At 38.9% G+C, this 21,317-nt stretch overlaps 1 pseudogene; it reads right to left on the bottom strand.

The window, feature by feature from the left end:
• Positions 1–18,412: 18,412 nt before the first annotated feature.
• LOC132485507 (ruvB-like 1) lies at positions 18,413–19,783 on the bottom strand (annotated as a pseudogene).
• Positions 19,784–21,317: the final 1,534 nt, after the last annotated feature.

Here is a 21,317-nt window from a genome sequence, read left to right as displayed (position 1 = left end):
ATAAAATAGTGCTTCAGTTTGGTTCAATCTAAGCAAGGTAGCACTGAAGCTTTCCCATCAATTACTAGCAATAAAGATTGAGTGATCCAGAACCAGGATCCCTAATCACCTATAGTAAATAGATCATTCTCATGCTATTGAACAAGTTAGAAGAATGTGTAATTTCAATGATAAGCATTTTCTAGCTCTCCTTACTGTATATGCATGCCATAATACAAAACTCCACTTTTATCATAGGAGAGCCAGCCATGAAATTAAGGTTTGAAGTGAACTGAGAATATCACATAATTAGTTTAATTATCCCTTTCATTTGGAGGGGGAGGTTTTGTGAGATGTCCTACTGGGAATATACAGTATAACTATCCTTCTGCTGGATTCTTTGTTCAACTGGATAGGTTCAATATTAAGTATGAATAGTACATGCATTGTGCAGGCAATATGAAAAAGGGTGCTACTACAGTTTGTGACCCAACACTTTCAAATCTCAGTCAGAACATATGGAAGAGGATAAATTACTCTCCCATATCTTAGATGACTTTTCCATTGGCCATTCCAGGGTGCATCTGAGCAAATTCATACCCCATCTGCTCCACCAAATCTACTTTCTTCCTCTTCATCTTGCTTTCCCCACCAAGAAACTTGTAGGTTAAATTTTATATCCAATCACTGACTGGGGTTTGAACAATCAGAAATATTTATTACAATAATGTAGTTTAATCATGTACCTTATCTGCTATAAATCTGATTGTATCACATACACACAAAATCATACAAGAGCGATGCCCATGAGAATGGCCATCTAAGCAGCTTTAGATGTGTTTAGGGAAAATGCAAAAAAAAAGGGGGGGGGATTTAGCTTAAGATCCAAGAGATTAGCAAATTTCTCTAAGATTTTAAGCTAAAAGGTGATATTTTTACCATACCTTACTCATGATCCTCAAAATTAACATATCTTGGGATAGGGCTAAATATTTTGATAGGCACATTCTCTGTTATCCATTTCCACAATTATAAAAAAAATCAGCAAAATTGTACATGTGTGTTCCAGTCACTCATGGATCCACAGAAATGGATCATATCTAAATGAATGCTTCCCTTGCATACTATGTTCAGCAAGAGTAAAAAGAGTGTCTTAATAATGGAGAGGTTTATTGTGACTCCATTTCTTACAGAGATCAAATGATCCCCACTTGGGTCTTTAATATCTGCTTTAATTTCTACATCTTAACTATCATGACATATTTGGCCAATGGGTTAGCAGCAATCAGAACAGCATTCTTCAGAGTTCATTTTACTTAATTTTTCTTAACAAAGTCTTCATCTCTTGGAAAATAAACATAACTGAAGATATTTAAAAAATAGTTTGAGATAAAACGAAAGTCCCAATTTAGCACGGCTATTGAGGACAGGAAAAGTTTCATGAGAAAGGAAAAAGAAATAGAAGACTATATTTGACTATAAAACTAGAAAGCATCTATTACTAAATTGACTAACATTTTTTAATGGCCACCCAAGTTTTGTTTTAGGTAACACTAGAATTTGCTAAAAATAACTATCAAATCCCTTTTAACTTACATCATATAAATGAAATTTTTGCCAATAACAAGGTTTTTAGGGGTGGAAGAATAAATTTTGCTTTGATTTTTTTCCCATTTATTAAAAAAACTGCTCACATAGGTGGCATGGTTCTTCTAAAGGATAGAGATGATGTAGAAGGCTCATGGGTCATCACTGGAGTAGAATGAGGACATATGTTTTCCACTAGTAATAGAAGAAATAAAGTTTTGCCAAACAAATTTTTGCTACAGTATTTTATTTCAACTTACTCTTGTGGTTTTTCATTTAAAATAAATCTCTGGCAAATTTGTTCCTTTTTGCCTATTTATTGTCAACTTTTTCTGTAAACCCATTGTATAATTCATGTGTTCAATGTCTTTGATGTAATTCATAAGTTCATTGTTTTAAAATGAAGCATGTCTTTTTAACCTGCCTAGGTTTTCATGGAAACTGTAAAAGTAGTATTCATCAGTTTTGTGTTGATGCTAAATAACTGGATCATATGTGTTATATTACATCAAAATAGATGAGCAGCATAGACATTTTATTTTTTAAATATTTAATTGCATTTTTGATCTGTCAAAGAATGGTACAGTATATATATGTATACATATGCATATATATATATGAATGTGTATGTATATATTTATCTGCTATATTGAAAAAGTTCGATATAACTTGAGAGATAGTCATCAAAGCAAATCTTAAATGACTGTTTATGTCATGAGTTAATGCTTCCAGGATGGACCCAAGCCTCTCCTTAAGTGGACTTCTACTTTCTAGAGGGAAAAATGTAGGTCAAAAGGTCTTGAGGGCCAAAAGCTTCCATTCTGTTCAACTGCCTTGTCATTTCTATATAATATATTGTCTTGAGACTGAACCTCAGGCATTGTGGCAGGAGGATTCAGACATAACAGAAGTTGGAGTTGATCCTCTGTGATCCCATTTCAGTACCAGGCAGAGCAGATTCACATTCCTTTGCTGCCTTTAGTTTGGCAGTTTAGTTCTTTCTAAATAAACCTTCTATCGTTAAGAGTACAAGACCAATGTTTAATCATAATCACTAAAGATATACTTCAAGGGGCAATGTGGCAAAAATAAAAGGACTATAATTTGCTATATTCAACCTAGTATATGAAACTCAGAGGTACAGGTGGTTGATTGGGTGAAGTTCCCTGTTTTTATCTTTGTGTTTTTGCATTGAGGTCTTTGAACCCATGCTTGTATTTCCATCCTTGTGATATCAAAGTTCTGTAGGGTGGGAGTGCTGTAGATAAACAACTTGGAGTCCAACTTTGCCTACAGTCAAGCCTCTACAAACTTACTATAGTGTGGATGATGCAGTTTCCCAAAAGCAGATCCCCAGCATCCATTGATAACAGCAATCTCTTATATTTGATTGATAAGTCACAAAATGTGCCTATCTCCCCCCATTAACCATAATAACTTCCCACAATGAGGCAGATCAAAATCCAAACACTTTTATAAATATGTGATGTAGATATATACACATATACATTCTGTATATAGTATGATGGTGTGAGCGCTTACTAAATGTGTACTTCTGTCCTAGGATTGAGGAATTGGGAAGGGGTTTTCTGATGCTGCTGGGTAACTCATGTTTTTGTTTAGCATCTGGTATCTGTGCTCTTCCCCTGCTTGCCTGTCTCTTCTCCCTTTTCTCTACCTTCTGTCCATTACTACTATTCCCTGTTTTTGACTGAGGCAAAGAACTACTCATTGGTTTTCCAATTACCCAAGCCCATAAACTAGCCTTCTGGTGATGCCAGTGGTTTTTCTGGAAAGAGCAACAGAGTCCAGCACAATCTATAGTATTAATATTAGCCCAAAGTCACATATTTTTATCAGCTAAAAATCTCATTCCGTAAAGGGTTTATGCCTGCTTGAACCTCCACGATACAATTCTGCGGGGACTCAAGTACAAAACCCATGCATGGGAATACGTAATTCCCCAGATGTCTACTGTTTTAATGCAGCCAGGGGGTCAATTTCTCAGAGTTTTCATTCAATCAACTGCTTCAGTTGGGGTCCTTTCTCTCCATCTCATTAGCATGACTCCATATATTGCTTCAGTGCTTGTTTATCAATTGAAGAAAAATATAAATTCACTGAGTTTCACCAGAATGATCCTCTGAAGTACACCAAACATGTACATGTACTGTATGTTATTACCGTAGAGATTGGAATCAACTTATTGTATGTAAAGTTTTATGAATGGTTATTTTATAATTTATGTATTTAATACAGGAATCAATGAGCTCTGGTGTTTTAGTTTATATAAGAATAAAACAAACTGCATTTTTAAAAACTTTATCTTGCATTGTCCATAGGTTTTTCTTTTGTTTTAACTCTTATTCTACTTTAGAAAAGCAGGGTGAGGGAAATCAGGGTTATCCATATAATGTTGGGGAATAAACTCTACATCAAAGATGGTAAATAGGTTTCTTCTCATCTATCCACTCTGAATTTTTTATTGTACCTGCCAGGGGCACTATGGTGAGGACTCACTATGGTGAGTCCAAGGCACAATTTACACTCATGAGGAGGGAACTATGGTCATTAGCACGCCTGCTCTGAATATAGTTTGGGGAAGAATCTTGCCAGCTATTTGCCATTCTTATTCTAGCTATTACTTATTTTCCTTTATCCACCTACCTTTTTTCTCTACCTTGTAGACCCACTAGATGTAACAAGTTAACAAGCATCTGTTACATGACCATCTATTATATGTCCATCCCTATGGCCTGGTATGAATGGGTCAACCCTCAAAGAGCTTACAGTTTATGTGGGAAACGACCCATGTATACATGAAACAAATAAAGAACCAATATGGCACAATGTGAGGTATAATTTTATAGGTCACTATTGAGAACAATTAAAAATAATAGTCTTTGGGGGTGGGCTTGAAAAATCCATGCTAAGAATGGTTCTTAAGTTGCAACCTCTTATCTTTAACTAGCAAAAAGTGGCTCTCATCAAGTTAAAGTTCTGTTACCCGTTTATAGGAACCATCTCCTGTGTCACGTCAGATCCCCAAAACAGAGAATAAGACATAACCCCAGCCCTCAAGACATCATGACAACGTTATTTGATGAAGACTTACAATTGCCTGAGTCTCTATGAGAAAGGTACCAAGCATATCAGCATGCCATGAAATAGGCAGTTATTGTTATGGATTCTGTCTAATGTTATAAATGAAAAGTTTTGATGGTATATAACTCAAATATGCTAATCATGTCAACAGCTCAACTGACCTCTTCTAGCTCCAAAACAAAGTACCCTGGTGTCTTTTGGAGATATTAATGGGGGCAGGGAACACTTCCTACCATTGTGCCAGTGGGACAAGTAAACATCCACTAGGTTCATACAAAGCCCACACAAAGGGACTCCTCCTATGGGCTCATGATACAGCTCTGCCTCTGACCTACAGGTGAGCAGCTTTCATAGGGGTGCAGATGTGTAGTCAAGTGCTTACCTACCCCATGGGTAAAGATATGTGTCCAGTGGCTGATAAAGAATGCTTACTTTATTTAAGCTACTTTGTATTTACATACGAAACATCAGAGTGAATGATAAAGGCTTTTTTGCTCACTGAAAATGCTCCAAATAAAAATGTGTTTAACAAATACATTTTTGCATGCAGATGCACTTATAAATATGAAACCATTGGTTTTGATCAATAGGCTCTATAACAAAGAGGCATTGGGAATCTGTGCCTGTCTTACTGTAAAAATATTGAGAACAAGGGCCACTACATCTATATCATCTTCATGAAGCTCCATATGACACTCTTTTTTAGAATTTAGAAGGAGAAGGAGAAAACAAAACAAAACAACAGCCACTTCAAGAACTAGATTATTCTTCCTTTATAATAAGAAATAATTTATTATGTAAATTATTTTGCCCTGACTGCCTAGAAATGCATGAACAAATCTAAAATTTAATTATGGAATCTTGTCAATTATTTCTATTTTCTTTTTACTTTATTGATTTCACTCTTTTGCCTTTAATTTACATCACCTCAGATGTATTTTTGTACAGCCACAGGGTATAAATTCAATATTTTTAAACTGCACATTAAATATTCTTAGAGCTACTATAGGAAAGTATCAATATGTAGAAAAATATTCAAAACATGGAAGTAAAGCACAATGATGAGTATTTGTCTTTCTAATTTCATTTCAGAGTGGTTTCTAATATGTCAATTGAAAAGTCTTTTTTTTTTTTTTTTTGCGGTACGCGGGCCTCTCACTGCTGTGGTCTCTCCCTTTACGGAGCACAGGCTCTGAACGCGTAGGCTCAGCGGCCATGGCTCACGGGCCCAGCCGCTTCGCGGCATGTGGGATCCGCGCAGGCTCAGCGGCCATGACGCGCAGGCTCAGCGGCCATGGCTCACGGGCCCAGCCGCTCAGCAGCATGTGGGATCCGCGCAGGCTCAGCGGCCATGGCTCACGGGCCCAGCCGCTCCGCGGGATGTGGGATCCTCTCGGACCAGGGCACGAACCCGTGTCCCCTGCATCGGCAGGCGGACTCCTCAACCACTGCGCCACCAGAGAAGCCCTGAAAAGTCTTTTGACTCTGGGGAAATGCAGCAATTGATGAGAGCCCAGATGTTTTACAGCCCTGTAAAGCTAGAAGCTAACTTGCAGAAAGTTGATAAGGTGAGACTTTTTTTTTTTGCATGATAAAAAAAAGAAAAACTCAAAAGATTAGGGGTTTCTCCTATATGCAAATTAACCACTTTGGTTTCTAGCATACTGCCTTCTTTCACCGTACTTTGCCCCATTCTTCAAATCTTTCTTGAATCAGGTCAGTTATTCTACTGGTTTCTTTATTTAATGAAGTACATAAAACTTGGACACATGCTCATTAATTTTTATGAGAATGACATTTTTAACAATTTGAAAAGAGTGCTTTTTCAAAAGGCATTCTAAGGGATATAAGACAAGATATGTTCCTTGCTCTCAATGAACTTCTGGTAAAATAAGGCAGTTAAGTCCCCAAAACAATGAAATAGAAATCAATACAGGAGGGTTAAAAGCCACCATCTACTAAGTATCCTGAGTTAATCTTTGAATCCAGACCTGTTCCCTCTCCTAGTTCCCCTAAGTCGGTGAGAGCTGTTAGATAGAATTATGATAGATTCATGGGCTTAATACTCTCCTGCTTTTCCCTCACACTCCATATTCAGTCCTTCACAAGTTCTACTGATTTTACTTCTCCCACCTGTCTTCTATTCTCCATCACTTCTATTAAGAGCTTCTCGCCTGAACCCTTGCAGCAGCTTCTTAGTTAAATTAACTGCTTCCACTTGTGTCCTCTTTATATATACCGTACTTGTTGTTTCCAGCTTGATTTAATGTGCAAGTCATAGCAGCTTGTTCTCATCTTTAAAATTACTCCTTGCTTTCCCATGCCTACCTGGGGTTGACTCTCAAACGCTTATGGAACTAAACATGGGATTTGGGGCTGGGGTAAGACACTGCAGCCAACACAAGCCTGTTATTTTGTCTAACCCAGCTATAGGAAATAAGTCTCAAACTCTCAGCGTGGCCATTTATGTCCTGGATACCTCTTCTAAAACTTGAATATTCAGCTTAGCCATAGTCTTCCTCAAGAGTTGGACACAATATCCTTTGTTCTCCCAAAGCATTCTGTGTGTACTCATCTTGTCATTTACCAGGTAATTAAAATTATTTGTTCTGTTCATCCCCACTTATACCCCCAATTAAATCTGAGTTATTTGAGAGCAGAGAAAATGCGTTTTTCAGTTTTCAATCTTCAGCAACTAATACATTTCCTAATACCTAGCAGAGTCTCACTAAGTTAACCTAATTTTATTGTTTATATATTAGACTGTGGAGGGAGTCCTTTTTCCATGTTTTTATTGAAGTAGACTTGATTTACAATATGTTTCAGGTGTTCAACATAGCTATTCAATATTTTTATAGATCATACTACATTTAAAGTTATTAGAAAATATTGGCTATATTCCCTGTGCCGTACTTACATCCTTGTATCTTATTTATTTTATACCTAGTAATTTGTACCTCTGATCCCTTTCCCCTTTCTTGCCCCTCACCCATCCCTCTCCCCTCTTCTCACCACTAGCTTGTTCTCCATATCTGTGAGGCTGTTTCTGTTTTGTTATATTCATTTGTTTATTTTTTAGAGAAGTATCACTTCTCATTTGGATGATAAAAGCAGGCTCCATGAATGTGGAAATAGGTAAACTGGGTCATTTTTTGGAAATTTATTTTATTGTTGTTTCTGGGGTTTTGTTTGTTGGTTTTGTTATTATATAAGGGTTTTGCTATTTCTTCCTGTTATTACCTTATTTTATATTTTGAACAATAATTTTGGTCCATAAACCAAAAGCTCTTCAGAAAACAGGCAAAAAGACTAACACATTCCCTACTCGCTTCCCTTATCCTTCCGGTTGAAGTTCTCTATTCCCCTGTATTCTACCCTCTGACCACAGGAGGGGAGCATTTGTCTAGAAGTCCAGGAAAAAGTGTCAGCTCAAAGAAAATCCAAAGTTGATTTTATGGGGCATTTTGTGTCTCTTGTTTTTGTGTTTCTCTTCCGTACATCCATATGAAAGCAATAATCTAAATATAAACACTGTCTTGTCCATTTTTCTGGCATGGTTTTTCACCATCTTGGTTTTTTCAGTCTCTCCTTACTTCAGGGAAGCTGGGTTGTTGTCTTTACCCAGGCTGCACATTCATTTGCAAACACAAAGGCTCAGGGAAACTTAGAGACCAATTACAGTCTCAAAATATTCCAGACTCACTAAGATGCCAGACAAAAAGGGTCAAGGCAGTTCATCAGATTCACTCCCTAATTCTCCCCATCCAAAGCAAGTCCTTCCCAGAGAACAGACAAGGGAAGGTATGTTATTGTGTCTAGAGTTTCTCTGTGTGAATGTACTTGAATTCTTTTAAATGGCAGTGTTATGTTTTAAATATCTTTGCCAAAACATATTATGTTTCCTAAAGGAATTTTTAAAGAAAAAATAGTGATTCATCCTTAAAAAATATTTACCTCCCAAGAAGCACAAGAATGAAAAAGAGCAATAATTTCTGATTGTTTGTACAAAACATTGACTAAATAAGCTTTTATTCTATTAGTCTGCCATTCTTAACCGTAAATGACATTTTATACATCACTCTGTAATTGATAAAGGATCCCTGCTTCTTAGTGCTGGCATCTCCCCAGTAATATAGGGGCTGCTGTGGGAAAGAACAGTTCAAAACAAGCCAGGTACTTCCGTTTTATTTTAATTACTGATGGACATAAAGCAGAATCCCAATTATGTTGGTCTTTTCTCTTTCTGGCCTATTTTTTTCTACTCTGTTATGAGAGGGAATATGTGTTTGGAAGACAGACTGGGTCCCAGCCCTAGCTTTGCCACTAGGTGTGTGTCACTGAGTTACTGAAACATTTGAAGCCTTCCTCTCCTTTTTGTAAAATGGGATAACTAAGATAATTTCCCTTGTTAGGCTGTTGTGGAATTAAATGAGATATGTAGCAGGGTTAGTACCAAAAGTTTTAATGTGTGGCTGAGATATAAGGACTCGATCAACAGTAGGCTTCATAAGTCACATTTTAATTATTTGTAAAGTCTTCAGTTCATTTATAAGTATAAAAGGATATAGTATAGAAGATCAATATAAAACCATAAACTATGAAAGAATAGTATATGCATCTTACCCCAGACATCCCTGCCTTCACAATCCTTCCTGACTCCTGGCACTCTCTAACAAAGCCAAGCAATATGTATTCTGCCAGAGCATTGCAATATTACGTGAATAGGCAGGCATTTATGTAGAGGACTAAGCAAAAATCTTACTCCTCGGGCTAGGGTTAATAGGCAGCAGAGGAGGAGCAAACAAGGGGCAGCGCAAACAAATCTTGGGCAAAATGCCAACATCAGGCATTACCGGGAAGCCTATGCAATAACCCTTGCAGTACCCTCTTGGCACCACAGGGGTCGCTATAAGGAACCGCTGTCGTCTGGGGTACCTCTGACTCAGACTACTGACAGTGAAGTTTTCATTTGAGCATTAACTATTTAATTTTTCATTTGTGTACATCACGAGAGTCATTTTTTTAAGACCCAGAAGAGACAAACATTTACTCATTCGTTGATTCCTTCGTTTATTTCTTCAGTTTTCAACAGATTTTTATTGAACAGCTACCATGTCTCACTCATGCCTGTGTATGAAGGAGAATTACTGGTGTGTAAGTGATTTGCCTATTGGCAGAACTAATAAAGAGCAGAGCCAAAATGTGCGTCAGATGATCTGACTCCAAGTTTAGTCAACTTTCCACTTAATTCATGTAATTAATGCATTGTATAATACATTATATAATCCTATATATTATGATACATAATTATATTAATATAATTATCAATATAGCTAACATATAATTAATTATATATTAAGTGAATAACAACATAACAATTGCTGAGCCCCTACCAAGTGTCAGAATTTTTTAATACATTTTCTTCATAGGCTGTATGGCTTCCAGAGTGGTCTTTTGAACCCCAGTCCTGTTCCCCATTTGCTCTATGACATTAATCAAGTTAATGAATGTCTCTGAGCCTCAATTTTCCCATCCATAAAATGGAAATAATATAACGTGCCTGGCAGGGTTATGGTAAGGATTAAATTTAAATATAGTAAAATGAAACAGTATAAAAACAGACATAAAATGCATGGTACAGGGTAGGGTTCCAGTTCTTCCCATTTGTGTTTTAAACAACTTTGCATTTACTAATGAGGAAACCAACACATAAAAGTTTGGTAACTTGCCCAAGTTTATTCAGCTAGTAAGTGGCCGAGCTAGGATTTGAACTCAGCTCTCACTTGAAAGCTTGTACTCTTTCCGCTCTGCTGTGCTGCCAGTGTGCTTTTTTGTCTCCAGTTCGTGGGTCCTTGAGGTGAGAGAACATTTAATACTTCCCCACAGCGCCTGGGGAAGTATACATACAATAGTCAACACAAGTCTGTTAAGTAGCAACATACTTAGACAAGGGGAGAAGACAGAATAGCAAAGTTTTGTTTTTGTTTCTACTCTTTTTCTGTCTACAAGTAATGTACTAAGGGTACCAGGAAACACAGCACACTTGTTGACTAACGATGAAAGGATACGGCCCTTCACTATATGAAAGCTTATGAATCCACTGTGATCTGGAAAGAATCCCTTTGCCTTTTGACCCCTTTTCAAGTGGAAAGCAAGGTTCTCTTCCCATTTCCCATCCTCTGCCTCAACAGAAGGGACCACTGACTTCCCGCAGCCTACAGAGAAAAAGATGGGACTGGGGGAGTCAAGGCAGGGCTGACCCTGAGTGTGGATGACTCAACACTGCCCGCTTGGTGGGAATGGAGAGGACACTCAGGACCCCATTGCTCCTTCTACCTCCCACTAGTCCTTCTACTGCCTCTCTCTCTCACACACCCAAACCTTCTCTTGGAGTTAAAAACAAATACATCTTCCAGAAAGTCCCTGGGCAAAATGAAAGTGAGTTACCAAGAAAGGCCATAATGAAGGTATTAGAATCCATTAACAGAAAATTCTTTTTTTTTTTTTTAGACTATCTAGCTGCCTAGTCTACAGCCCTGAGGAAAAAAGCATCATGAATGATAAGGAAACATCCTACTGGGGAATAAGGTTTTACCGAGACCGAATTGAGGAGATGTATATGGGGAAATTGGATCAGCCAAGACAAGCTGTCAACGGCCAGGCAAACAGCGATGTGCTGGTCAGCAGGCTCAAGAAAGAGAGGGCGAGCCTTGGTTTATACTCTTTGCAGATTTCTCTGAGGTAAATGCTTCCACCATGGCTGATTTCAAGCTACCAATGACAAAATTCCTGAATATTTAACAACTGGCCTTCAGGACTGTTATAAGCTCAAGCACATCCTGACCAGTCATTTTGAAAGGATGAGGTAAGTTCCTGCCAATTTGTTACCATATGGACAATAATGTGCCTTTTTGAAGTAGGTCTGTGTTTATCCCTTTAAAGTGTAGCGTGCTCTACACCCCACCCTACCACTATAATAGCAGTGCTCACTGAGGGGTAAATAGAGTTAAGATGGGGTGTCGCCACAAATCAGTGCATGTTGAAACTGGTGAAATCAGAATCAAGTCTGTAGTTTGTATGGTTCCAAAGTCAATTTCCTGGCTTTGCCATTGTACTATAGTCATAAGTTGTTTCCATAGGGAGAAGCTACATGGGACTCTTATTTTCCTAACTTTGTGTTTACAATTATTTTAAAATAAAAAGTTAGGGGGAAAACCCTCAAAAAAATAGGAAAATATAAAGGTGACAGTAAAATTTCCCCCGAAACTATACCATACAGAATTAATCATCAGTATCGTTAGGTGACCATCATCTTAGACATTTTTCTTTGTAAATATTCAGATGGAAGGAGAGGGGTTAAGGCTACTTTTAGGGAAATGGATAGTTCCTATTTTTAAATACAAAATAATTTAATTGTATTTGAATGTAACAAAAGAACCTGATGTTAAATTGTAAGAATCAGTGAATTTCAAATACGTTTGCTGTGACCATGTGTGCATGCACGCACACACATACACACACACACAATGAAGTATCAGGTTTCTTAAATGACCAGACAAAAGCCTGTGGGACCATTTCTTTGGCCCTAAAATTAAGGCTCTGAAAATTATAAGTTGAGTTCATCTATTTCCTGTTACCAAAGATCATACCACTAAGAAAGAAAGCCTTGAGAGAGCCAGCCCACTAAGGTTTCAGAAAAGAATGCAAAAACAATGAGCATTAACCCTTCAAAACATCGTACAGCCTTGAACCACAACTGTGAATTCTGAATTTGACTCCCTGCTTTGTTTCATAGCTAAAGCTTTTGACCTTACTGTCCTCTTTTATATCTCTTAAGGCCACTGATACAGTAGTACAATATTAATGAAAAATAACAAAAAAATTTAATATTGATATTTTGTCAAAGAGTTCACTGGTTGTATACTTCAATGAAATAATAAAAGCCATCTTACAGATACAGCAAACTTTACAATTTTTAAAGCTCTGCACAGTTTTTACCTCCTTTGAATGTCATAGCAACTCTGCGCAAGAGTCCAGGCTGGTATTTTATCCCCATTTTACAAGTGGTGACAGTGAGGCTCACAGCAGGTGAGCAACTTGCCTACAGTCATAGGGAGTAGGTAGAAGGGCCTTGGGGTTTTACAGATTCCTGGACTTTTTCCCTTTCTATCACATGTTAATAGAAGCTTAGTATCACGTTAGGACCCTTAAAACCCCCAAATAGTAAATGTAATGTAATACAGCTTGTAATACACTCAGGAAATTAAAGCATACAAGAAAATTGAAATCTTCTCTACTCCCCTAAAGAAAAATATGTCAAACCTACTAAGAGGTTAGTAGGATTTTTTAAAATCATATTAGCGGATTATCCCATCTTACAAAGCAGGATCCAAGGGAATAGAACACAGGACAGATAAGGTTTTATTTTGGATAGAGAAAATAATAAGGGATAATATTTTTAATATGCCATGGCAGTGCTACATATTTACCTGTATTACCTCGTGCTCAAACAATCCATTGAGGTAGACATAATTGTTATCTCAAATTTGCAAAAGAAGAAACTGAAATTTGAAGAGATCAAACAGGTAGGAAGCAACAAAGGATCTGGGATTGGATCCCATGTTTATCTGATGCAAAATCTTGCATTTTTAGCCAGAGTGAGGCCATACTGTACTGTGGAGACTAGAGGGAGGCTGAACAATCAAAACCCAAGACTAATTAAAGGTACAGCTGAAAAAACTGAAAAAGTAAAGTTGATCTTTGGGATTGTCATGTATTCTTGGCCCCCTTCTCCTATTCCCCTTCTCCCCATAGTTATCCAAAGCCACTAGGTATTTCCTCTCATCCAGATCTAAAGTTACTCTCTAAAAAGTATCTGGATCTCATTTAACATAAGGGGCAAGTGACTCTTCACAGTTTTAAAATCCTTGCTCCTGAAGATTTAGATCAAGCATTAGTTAATCCTTTGGAAGCTAAATCGCTTAGTTCTCAGGAACTGGAGTTTGAGGATAGAAAAAAAAAACAATTCTAAAAAGTGTGACATGTAGTCAGTTGATTAGTTGATTTTGATTAGAATGTCAAGACAGGGAATTCCCTGGTGGTCCAGTGGTTAGGACTCTGTGCTTTCAGTGCCAAGGGCCCTGATTTGATCCCTGGTCAGGGAACTAAGATCCCATAAGCAGCAGGACCAAAAAAAAAAAAAAGAAAAAGAGAAAAGAAAAAAGAATGCCAAGACAATTAAATGGAGGAGAAATAGTCTTTTTAACAAATGGTGCTGGGACAACTGGTCTCTACATGTAAAAGAGTGAATTTGGATTCCTACCTCACACCATATAGAAAAATTAACTCAAAATGTATCATAGTCCTAAGTGTAAGAGCTAAAAGTATAAAACTCTTAAAAGAAAGGTGTAAATCTTCAAGTTCTTGGATTAGGCAATGTTTTCTTAGATATGACACCAAAAGCATAAGCAACAAAGGAAAAAATAGTGAAACTGGACATGATCAAAATTAAAAACTTTTGTGCTTCAAAAAATAGTCTCAAATAAAAAGATGACCCACAGAATAAGAGAAAATTCAGAAAATCTTATATCTGTTAAGGGACATGCGTCTAAAATATATAAACACATCTTCAAACTCAGTAGTAAAAAGCAAATAGCCAATTAAAAAATGGCCAAAGTATCAAAATAGTTCACTAAAGGAAATATACAAATGGCTAATAAAGACATGAAAAAATGCTTACCATCATTAGACTTCAGGGAAATGCAAATCACAATGAGATATCACAGTAGGATGACACTAATCAAAAAGAAATATAATGGTCACTTTAGGCAAGGAAGAAATTGTAACCCTTATAAACTGCTGGTGGGAATGTAAAGTGGTGCAGCCATTTTGGAAAACAGTTTGCAGTTGCTCGAATGGTTAAATATACAGTTACCACATGATCTAGAGATTCTACCCCTTGGTGTATACCCAAGAGAACTGATAACATGTCCACCAAAAACTTGCACATAAATGTTCATAGCAGCATTATTAATAATAGCCCAAAAGTCAAACAACCCAAATATCCATCAACTGATAAATTAATAAATAAAACGTAGCATAACCATACATTGGAGCATGATTTGGCAATAATGAGGTAATAATATATGCTACAACATGGATGGACCTTGAAAACATTGTGCTAAGTGAAAGATGCCAGTCACAAAGGACCACATATTATATGATTCCATTTATATAAAAAGTCCAGAATAGGCAAATCTATTGAGATGGTAAATAGATTAGTAGTGTCCTAGTGCTGGGGGGAGGTGGAAGGTTTGAAGGTAATGGCTAAGGGATAAGGAGTCTCTTTGGGGGGTGAAAAAATATTCTAAAATTGTTGTGGGGATGGATACAGTACTCTGTGAATAAATTAACAGCCATTGAATTGTACACTTTAAAAGTGTGAATTATATGGTATGTGAATTATATTCCAATAAGGCTGTTTAAATACAGCAATGCAACTGATGGGACTACAGATCAAGACTATGATAAGATGTCACTGAAAACCTATTAAAACAGATATAATAAAAAATAGTGACAATACCAAATACTGGCAAGGTTGTGGAGAAACTGGATCTCTCAGCTATTGCTGGTAGGAATGTAGAGTAGTACAGTCACTGGAAAATAATTTGGCACTTTCTTAAAAGAAATCTATACATTCACGTACCATACAACCTAGCAACCACACTCCTGGGCGTTTACTCCAGAGCAATGAAAACTTATATCCAAATGAATTCCATACATTATTGTTCATAGCAGTTTTGTTTGTAATTTCAAAAAACTGAAATAACCAAAATGTCCATTCAAAAGGACAATTTGCTTTAAAAAATTATGGTACAACCATACCATAGAATACTACTCAGCAATAAAAGGTAATGAACTATTGATACATGCAACTTGGGTGGATCTCAAGTTCATTACGTTGAGTGAGAAGAGCCAATCTTATGAGGTCCCCTATGTGATTCCATTTATACAACATTCTCAAAATGTCAAAATTATAGAGATGGAGAACAAATTACTGGGTTGCCAGGGGTTAGGGATGGTGGAGGCAAGGCAATGGGTGTGGCTATAAAGAGGTAGCATGGGGAAGACCTTTGTGGTGATATAATAGTTCTGTATCTTGAGTCAGGGAGTGGTTACACTAACCTGTAAATGTAACAAAATGACATAGACCTATGCATACCTTGTACCAATATTAGTTTCCTGGTTTTGATATAGCACTGTTGTTAGGTAAGATATAATCATTGGAGAAAACTGGGGGAAGTGTACACAGGAACCTCTCTGTACTATCTTTGCCACTTCCTGTAGATCTATAATTATTTCAAAATAAGTTAAATATATGTGTGTATGTTCCTATCACAATATAAATACACTGCCATAAATATATATATTTATCTATGACAATTCAGTTGGCAGACATTCAGTAACTATTAACTAAGCTATTTCTTGAGGAGATATGTATAAATGTATAGGAAATGCAAGAAAATTTATTAAAGTTAAGCACACTACTCCTCACTCCTCTCAGACGAAGCCCAAGATAAAAACCAAGAGAAATGAGTCATCCTCTGGAGAAGGATGTGCCTTATCTACACTGAAAATGTGTGCAAATAAATGATAAATAAACATGCCACACTCCCTAAATTTTTCCCCTTCTAAATATACATTATAATAGTGGATTTTAGTTTCTCAAGCTGTCTAAGTCATGGCTGTGATCCCCCAGTCTGGAGGAAATGCTGTGCTTGCAAGAGCTATGACTTCATTTCCTTCCAGAGCAAGTTCCCCCCTTTCAGGTTCTTGCACATGTGAAATTCCCTCGTCTTTCACTCCATGGGGCAGCTGGTTCCCAGCCTTGGAGTAAATTCAAACATTGTGGTTCAGAACGTGCCAGCAGCTGCCAGAAGGATCCTAATCTTTCAGTTCCTGGGCCACTGGGGAAAGGGGTTTTGGCCAAGGTAATCAGAGACTGACTCCACTTAATACAAACCAGACAGCCAGGGTGGAGGGCTTCCCCTGGGGAGCCTGGCTCAGCTTCTCATCCATACAGACTCCTTTCGCAAGGTCTCAGCTGCATGAATCTCATCCCTCACTGATCATGTCCCTCCCCAGCAGGAGTGGAACAAAGCTCTGTGAACTCGGTGGCCACACACAAACTTCTACTCCATCTCTTAGGCTGCTGGGGCCCACCAGGCCAGGATGGACTCAACGAGGAGGCCCTCACCACACTGGAGCCCACCTCCAGTGATCTTTGTATCTCTAATTACAATTCCTCAAGCCTGCTACCCAACTCCCAAACTTCCTGCTATACTTCACGTTGTTATATATATTTTCTTACCTCCTACAAAGTGTCATACCACCCACATCAAAGTCCAATTACTATTGTTAACATTATTATTGATAGTCACCATTTCATAAAAGCTTATTATGTTCTAGGATTTTATATACAGTATTTAATTTAGTCATGACAACAACCATCAATGTTAGACAATTACTTTCTTAATTTTCCAAACAAACTAAAAACGATATCAGCAACAACTGAGGTCTGCATGTTTCCAAGTCCTTGCTTATAATGTTGCCACCATAGGTCTGCCTGTGATACAGAAGGACCTGTCTTTCCATGGTCCATGCTGTGACCTTCGGAATGTGAGACACCTGAGCTTGAACCCTGTTAGATGACTCTTGATCAGTGGCCCTTGTACAGCACATAGGCGTCTGAGCCCTTTTCCTCATCTGTGAAAATTGAAGATGAAAATAATGCCTGCCTCACTAAACTGTTGAATGAATTAAATGAGATAATAATGTATGTAAACTACTCAACCTGATACCTGACAAAAAATGGACCCCAGTGAATGTCTCTCAAGTGAATTAAGAAATGAGCCTATAGCAATTAACATGAATAGGGGAGAAAAGAGACAGAAAGTGCCAATGACTCACAGGACTCAAAGTCATATTTGGCTTTGTGACACTGGCCAGACACATTTGGATAAGGGAGTCCCATGGCTCTCTCCCAATTCTATTGCCTGTTGCTGTCTATAGAAGTTCAGTGCTAATCAGGCCACACCATGCCCTTGGGAGCAATTCACTTTGGTTCTATAGACACCAATGACATCTCTAAGGCAGCTGTTCAAAAACACTTTTTTAAAAAAAATTTGTTTATTTATTTTTGGCTGCATTGGATCTTCATTGCTGCACGCGGGCTTTCTCTAGTTGTGGCGAGCAGGGGCTACTCTTCGTTGCGGTACGCAGGCTTCTCATTGCAGTGGCTTGTCTTGCTGTGGAGCACAGGCTCTAGGTGCGCGGGCTTCAGTAGTTGTGGCACGTGGGCTCAGTAGTTGTGGCTTGTGGGCTCTAGAGCGCAGGCTCAGTAGTTGTGGCGTACAGGCTTAGTAGCTCTGCAGCATGTGGGATCTTCCTGGACCAGGGCTTGAACCCATGTCCCCTGCATTGGCAGGCGGCTTTTTTTTTTTTTAATCATCAAAATAACCTATCAGCGTTTATTAGAAAACACACCAGATAAGGCAGGGTTCTTCAGTGCAACCACGGGAGGAGTCACAATAATTTAAAAAGAAACCCTTCTATGCTAAACTGACAACACTGCCACCCGCCCGAGTGAGGACAGAGCCCAACCTGGGGGCAAGCATCCTACCCACAGGCTGGACTGGGACCGGGCCCACCCAGAGTCTCCTTGCAGAAGACCTCGGCTGTCTCACTTCTTGTACTTGTCCTGCTGGTCAGCCAGGATTTTGGCTGAGGACTTGGCATCATAGAAGAGCTCACTGATCTTCTCGACGTGCTCCTTCTCAGTGCCGTCCTTCCCGTTGATCTTGGCCAGCAGGTTGGCCAGGGTCAGCAGCTGCACCGTGTACCTCAGAGTGGTCTTGGTACCAATCTCCCCCAGGTGGTTCAGCGCCTTCTCACTGATGTTGATTCCCTCTGTCTGAGCTCGGATTTTAATGATCTGTTTCAACTCCTGCAGGGTGTACAGCATGGTCCGGATGATCATCACTTGGTCCAGAAGGTCGAGAGGGATGCCTTGAGGAGAGGTGATGTGCTCCGTGCCCCTGATGACACAGTTGCCTCGGTTGGACGCAAAGATGACAGTGGGGGCAATGGAAGGCTCCAGCGCCTGGTGCAGGTAGGTGAAGCACTCGATGTCCAGCATGTGGACCTCATCAATGAACAGAACCCCCAGAACCCGCTCTGCCACGCCCTGGTGGATGTACTTGTTCACCACCTTGTTAATCTCCCCTCAGAGTTTGTCTGTGATCTCTATCTTCTTTGGCTTCATGAGCTGGCCCATCAGGGACAGGATGTCATGTCCCCCCTGGGGCCATGCGTTGGCCACATCCAAGTCATGCAAGGTCATGTCTTGGATGATTTCCTTCTTCTTGTGCACATCCCCCTTGGGCAAGGGGACGTACTCTTCAGCTTCAAGGTCGAATTCTGTGGCATAGGTGTGACACCTACCCTGCCTCTTCACGGCCCCACTGTTGGCTTCGATGTAAATCACATCTCCAGCTTTTACTCGCTCTTTCTGCAGACTTTCAAAAACTCTGGCATCCAGTTTCAACTGCTTGGTCCCCTTGGCTGTCTTGAGCCCTATGATCACGTGGCTGATGGTCTTGCCCTAGCCCTCCATGCGGTTCTCCGTCTCACATGGGGTGAGCTCTATGACCTCACCTTCATATACCTCCTTGGTCTCCTTTAGCCGCAGCCCAATGGCTCTGCGGAAGTTCTCCATCAGCACTTCTGTCTCCTTGATCTCCGTGGAGTAAACTTCACTCCCCACCATCCGGCAGAAAGGGACCTTACTACCCAGTTCCTGAGCAATAGCCAGAGCTAGACCTGTCTCTCCAGTTCCAGGAGGCCCTGCCAACAAGACAGCACTTACAGGCAATTTCTTGCTTTTGATTAATTCCACTATCACACTACGTGCCTTGCGCGCGGTCTCCTGGCCCGTGAGCCCCGAGGCCACTGCCTTGGCCAGGCCTCTCTCGTCCAGCTCCAGCTCCTTCACGTGGCTGTGGGAGGTGATGCACTGTGTCTTGGTGGTGCTGTTCACCTTCTTAATCTTCATCCTGTGCACTTGGAGCCCGAGCACCCGCTGAGCCCTGGCAGCCCACAGGTGGTTTCTTAACCACTGCGCCACCAGGAAAGCCCCCAAAACACTTTTTTTTGAAACTGAAGTATATAATGATTTATAATGTGTTAGTTTCTGGTATACAGCAAAGTGATTTGTTTTATATATATATAAACCAAATATATATATATTCTTTTTCATATTCTTTTCTGTTATCACAGGATATTGAATATAGTTCCCTGTGCTATATAGTAGGACCTTGTTGTTTATCCATTCTATGTTAAAATAATTTTCATCTGCTAATCCCAAACTCCAATCCCTCCCTCCCCCACCCCCCTTGGCAACAAGAAGTCTGTTCTCTATGTCTGTGAGACTGTTTCATAGATAAGTTCATTTGTGTCATATTTTAGATTCCATATATAAGTGATATCATATGGTATTTGTCTTTCTCTTTCTGACTTACTTCACTCTGTATGACAGACTCTAGGTCTATCCACCTCATTACAAATAGCTCAGTTTCGTTTCTTTTTATGGCTGAGTAATATTCCATTGTATATATGTGCCACATCTTCTTTATCCATTCATCCGATGATGGACACTTGGGTTGTTTCCATCTCCGGGCTATTGTGAATAGAGCTGCAATGAACATTTTGGTACCTGTCTCTTTTTGAATTATGGTTTTCTCAGGGTATATGCCTAGTAGTGGGATCTTTTTAAATTACAGTTTTGTCCAGATATATGCCCAGCAGTGGGATTGCTGGATCATATGGCAACTCTATTCCTAGTTTTCTAAGGAACCTCCATACTGTTCTCCATAGTGGCTGCACCAATTTATATTCCCACCAACAGTATAGGAGTGTTCCTTTTTCTCACAGCCTTTCCAGCATTTGTTATTTGTAGACTTTTTAATGCTGGACATTCTGACCGGTGTGAGGTGACACCTCACTGTAGTTTTGATTTGCATTTCTCTAATGATTAGTGATGTTGAGCATCTCTTCTTGTGACTTTTGGCCTTCTCTATGTCTTCTTTGGAGAAACATCTGTTTAGGTCTTCTGCCCATGTTTTGATTGGGTTGTTTTTTTTTGTTGTTGTTGAGTTGTAAGAGCTGTTTGTATATGTTGGAAATTAAGCCTTTGTCAGTTGCATCATTTGCAAATATTTTCTCCCAGTCCTTAGGTTGTCTTTTTGTTTTGTTTATGGTTTCCTTTGCTGTGCAGAAACTTATGTTTTGATTGGGTCCCATTTGTTTATTTTTGCTTTTATTTCTATTGCCTTGGGAGACTGACCTAAGAAAACATTGGTATGATTTATGTCAGAGATTATGATTTATGTTTTGCCTATGTTCTCTTCTAAGAGTTTTATGGTGTCCAGTCTTATATTTAAGTCTTTAAGCCATTTTGAGTTTATTTTTTTGTATGGCATGAGGGTGTGTTCTAACTTCATTGATTTACATGCAGCTGTCCAGCTTTCACAATACCACTCTTTGAAGAGACTGTCCTTTCTCTACTGTATATTCTTGCCTCCTGACTG

Source organism: Mesoplodon densirostris, chromosome 3 (assembly GCF_025265405.1).
Source record: "Mesoplodon densirostris isolate mMesDen1 chromosome 3, mMesDen1 primary haplotype, whole genome shotgun sequence".
Taxonomy (NCBI): Eukaryota; Metazoa; Chordata; class Mammalia; order Artiodactyla; family Ziphiidae; genus Mesoplodon; species Mesoplodon densirostris.
The sequence above is the reverse complement of the archived record's forward strand: the minus strand, read 5'-3'. Positions and strand labels throughout refer to the sequence as shown.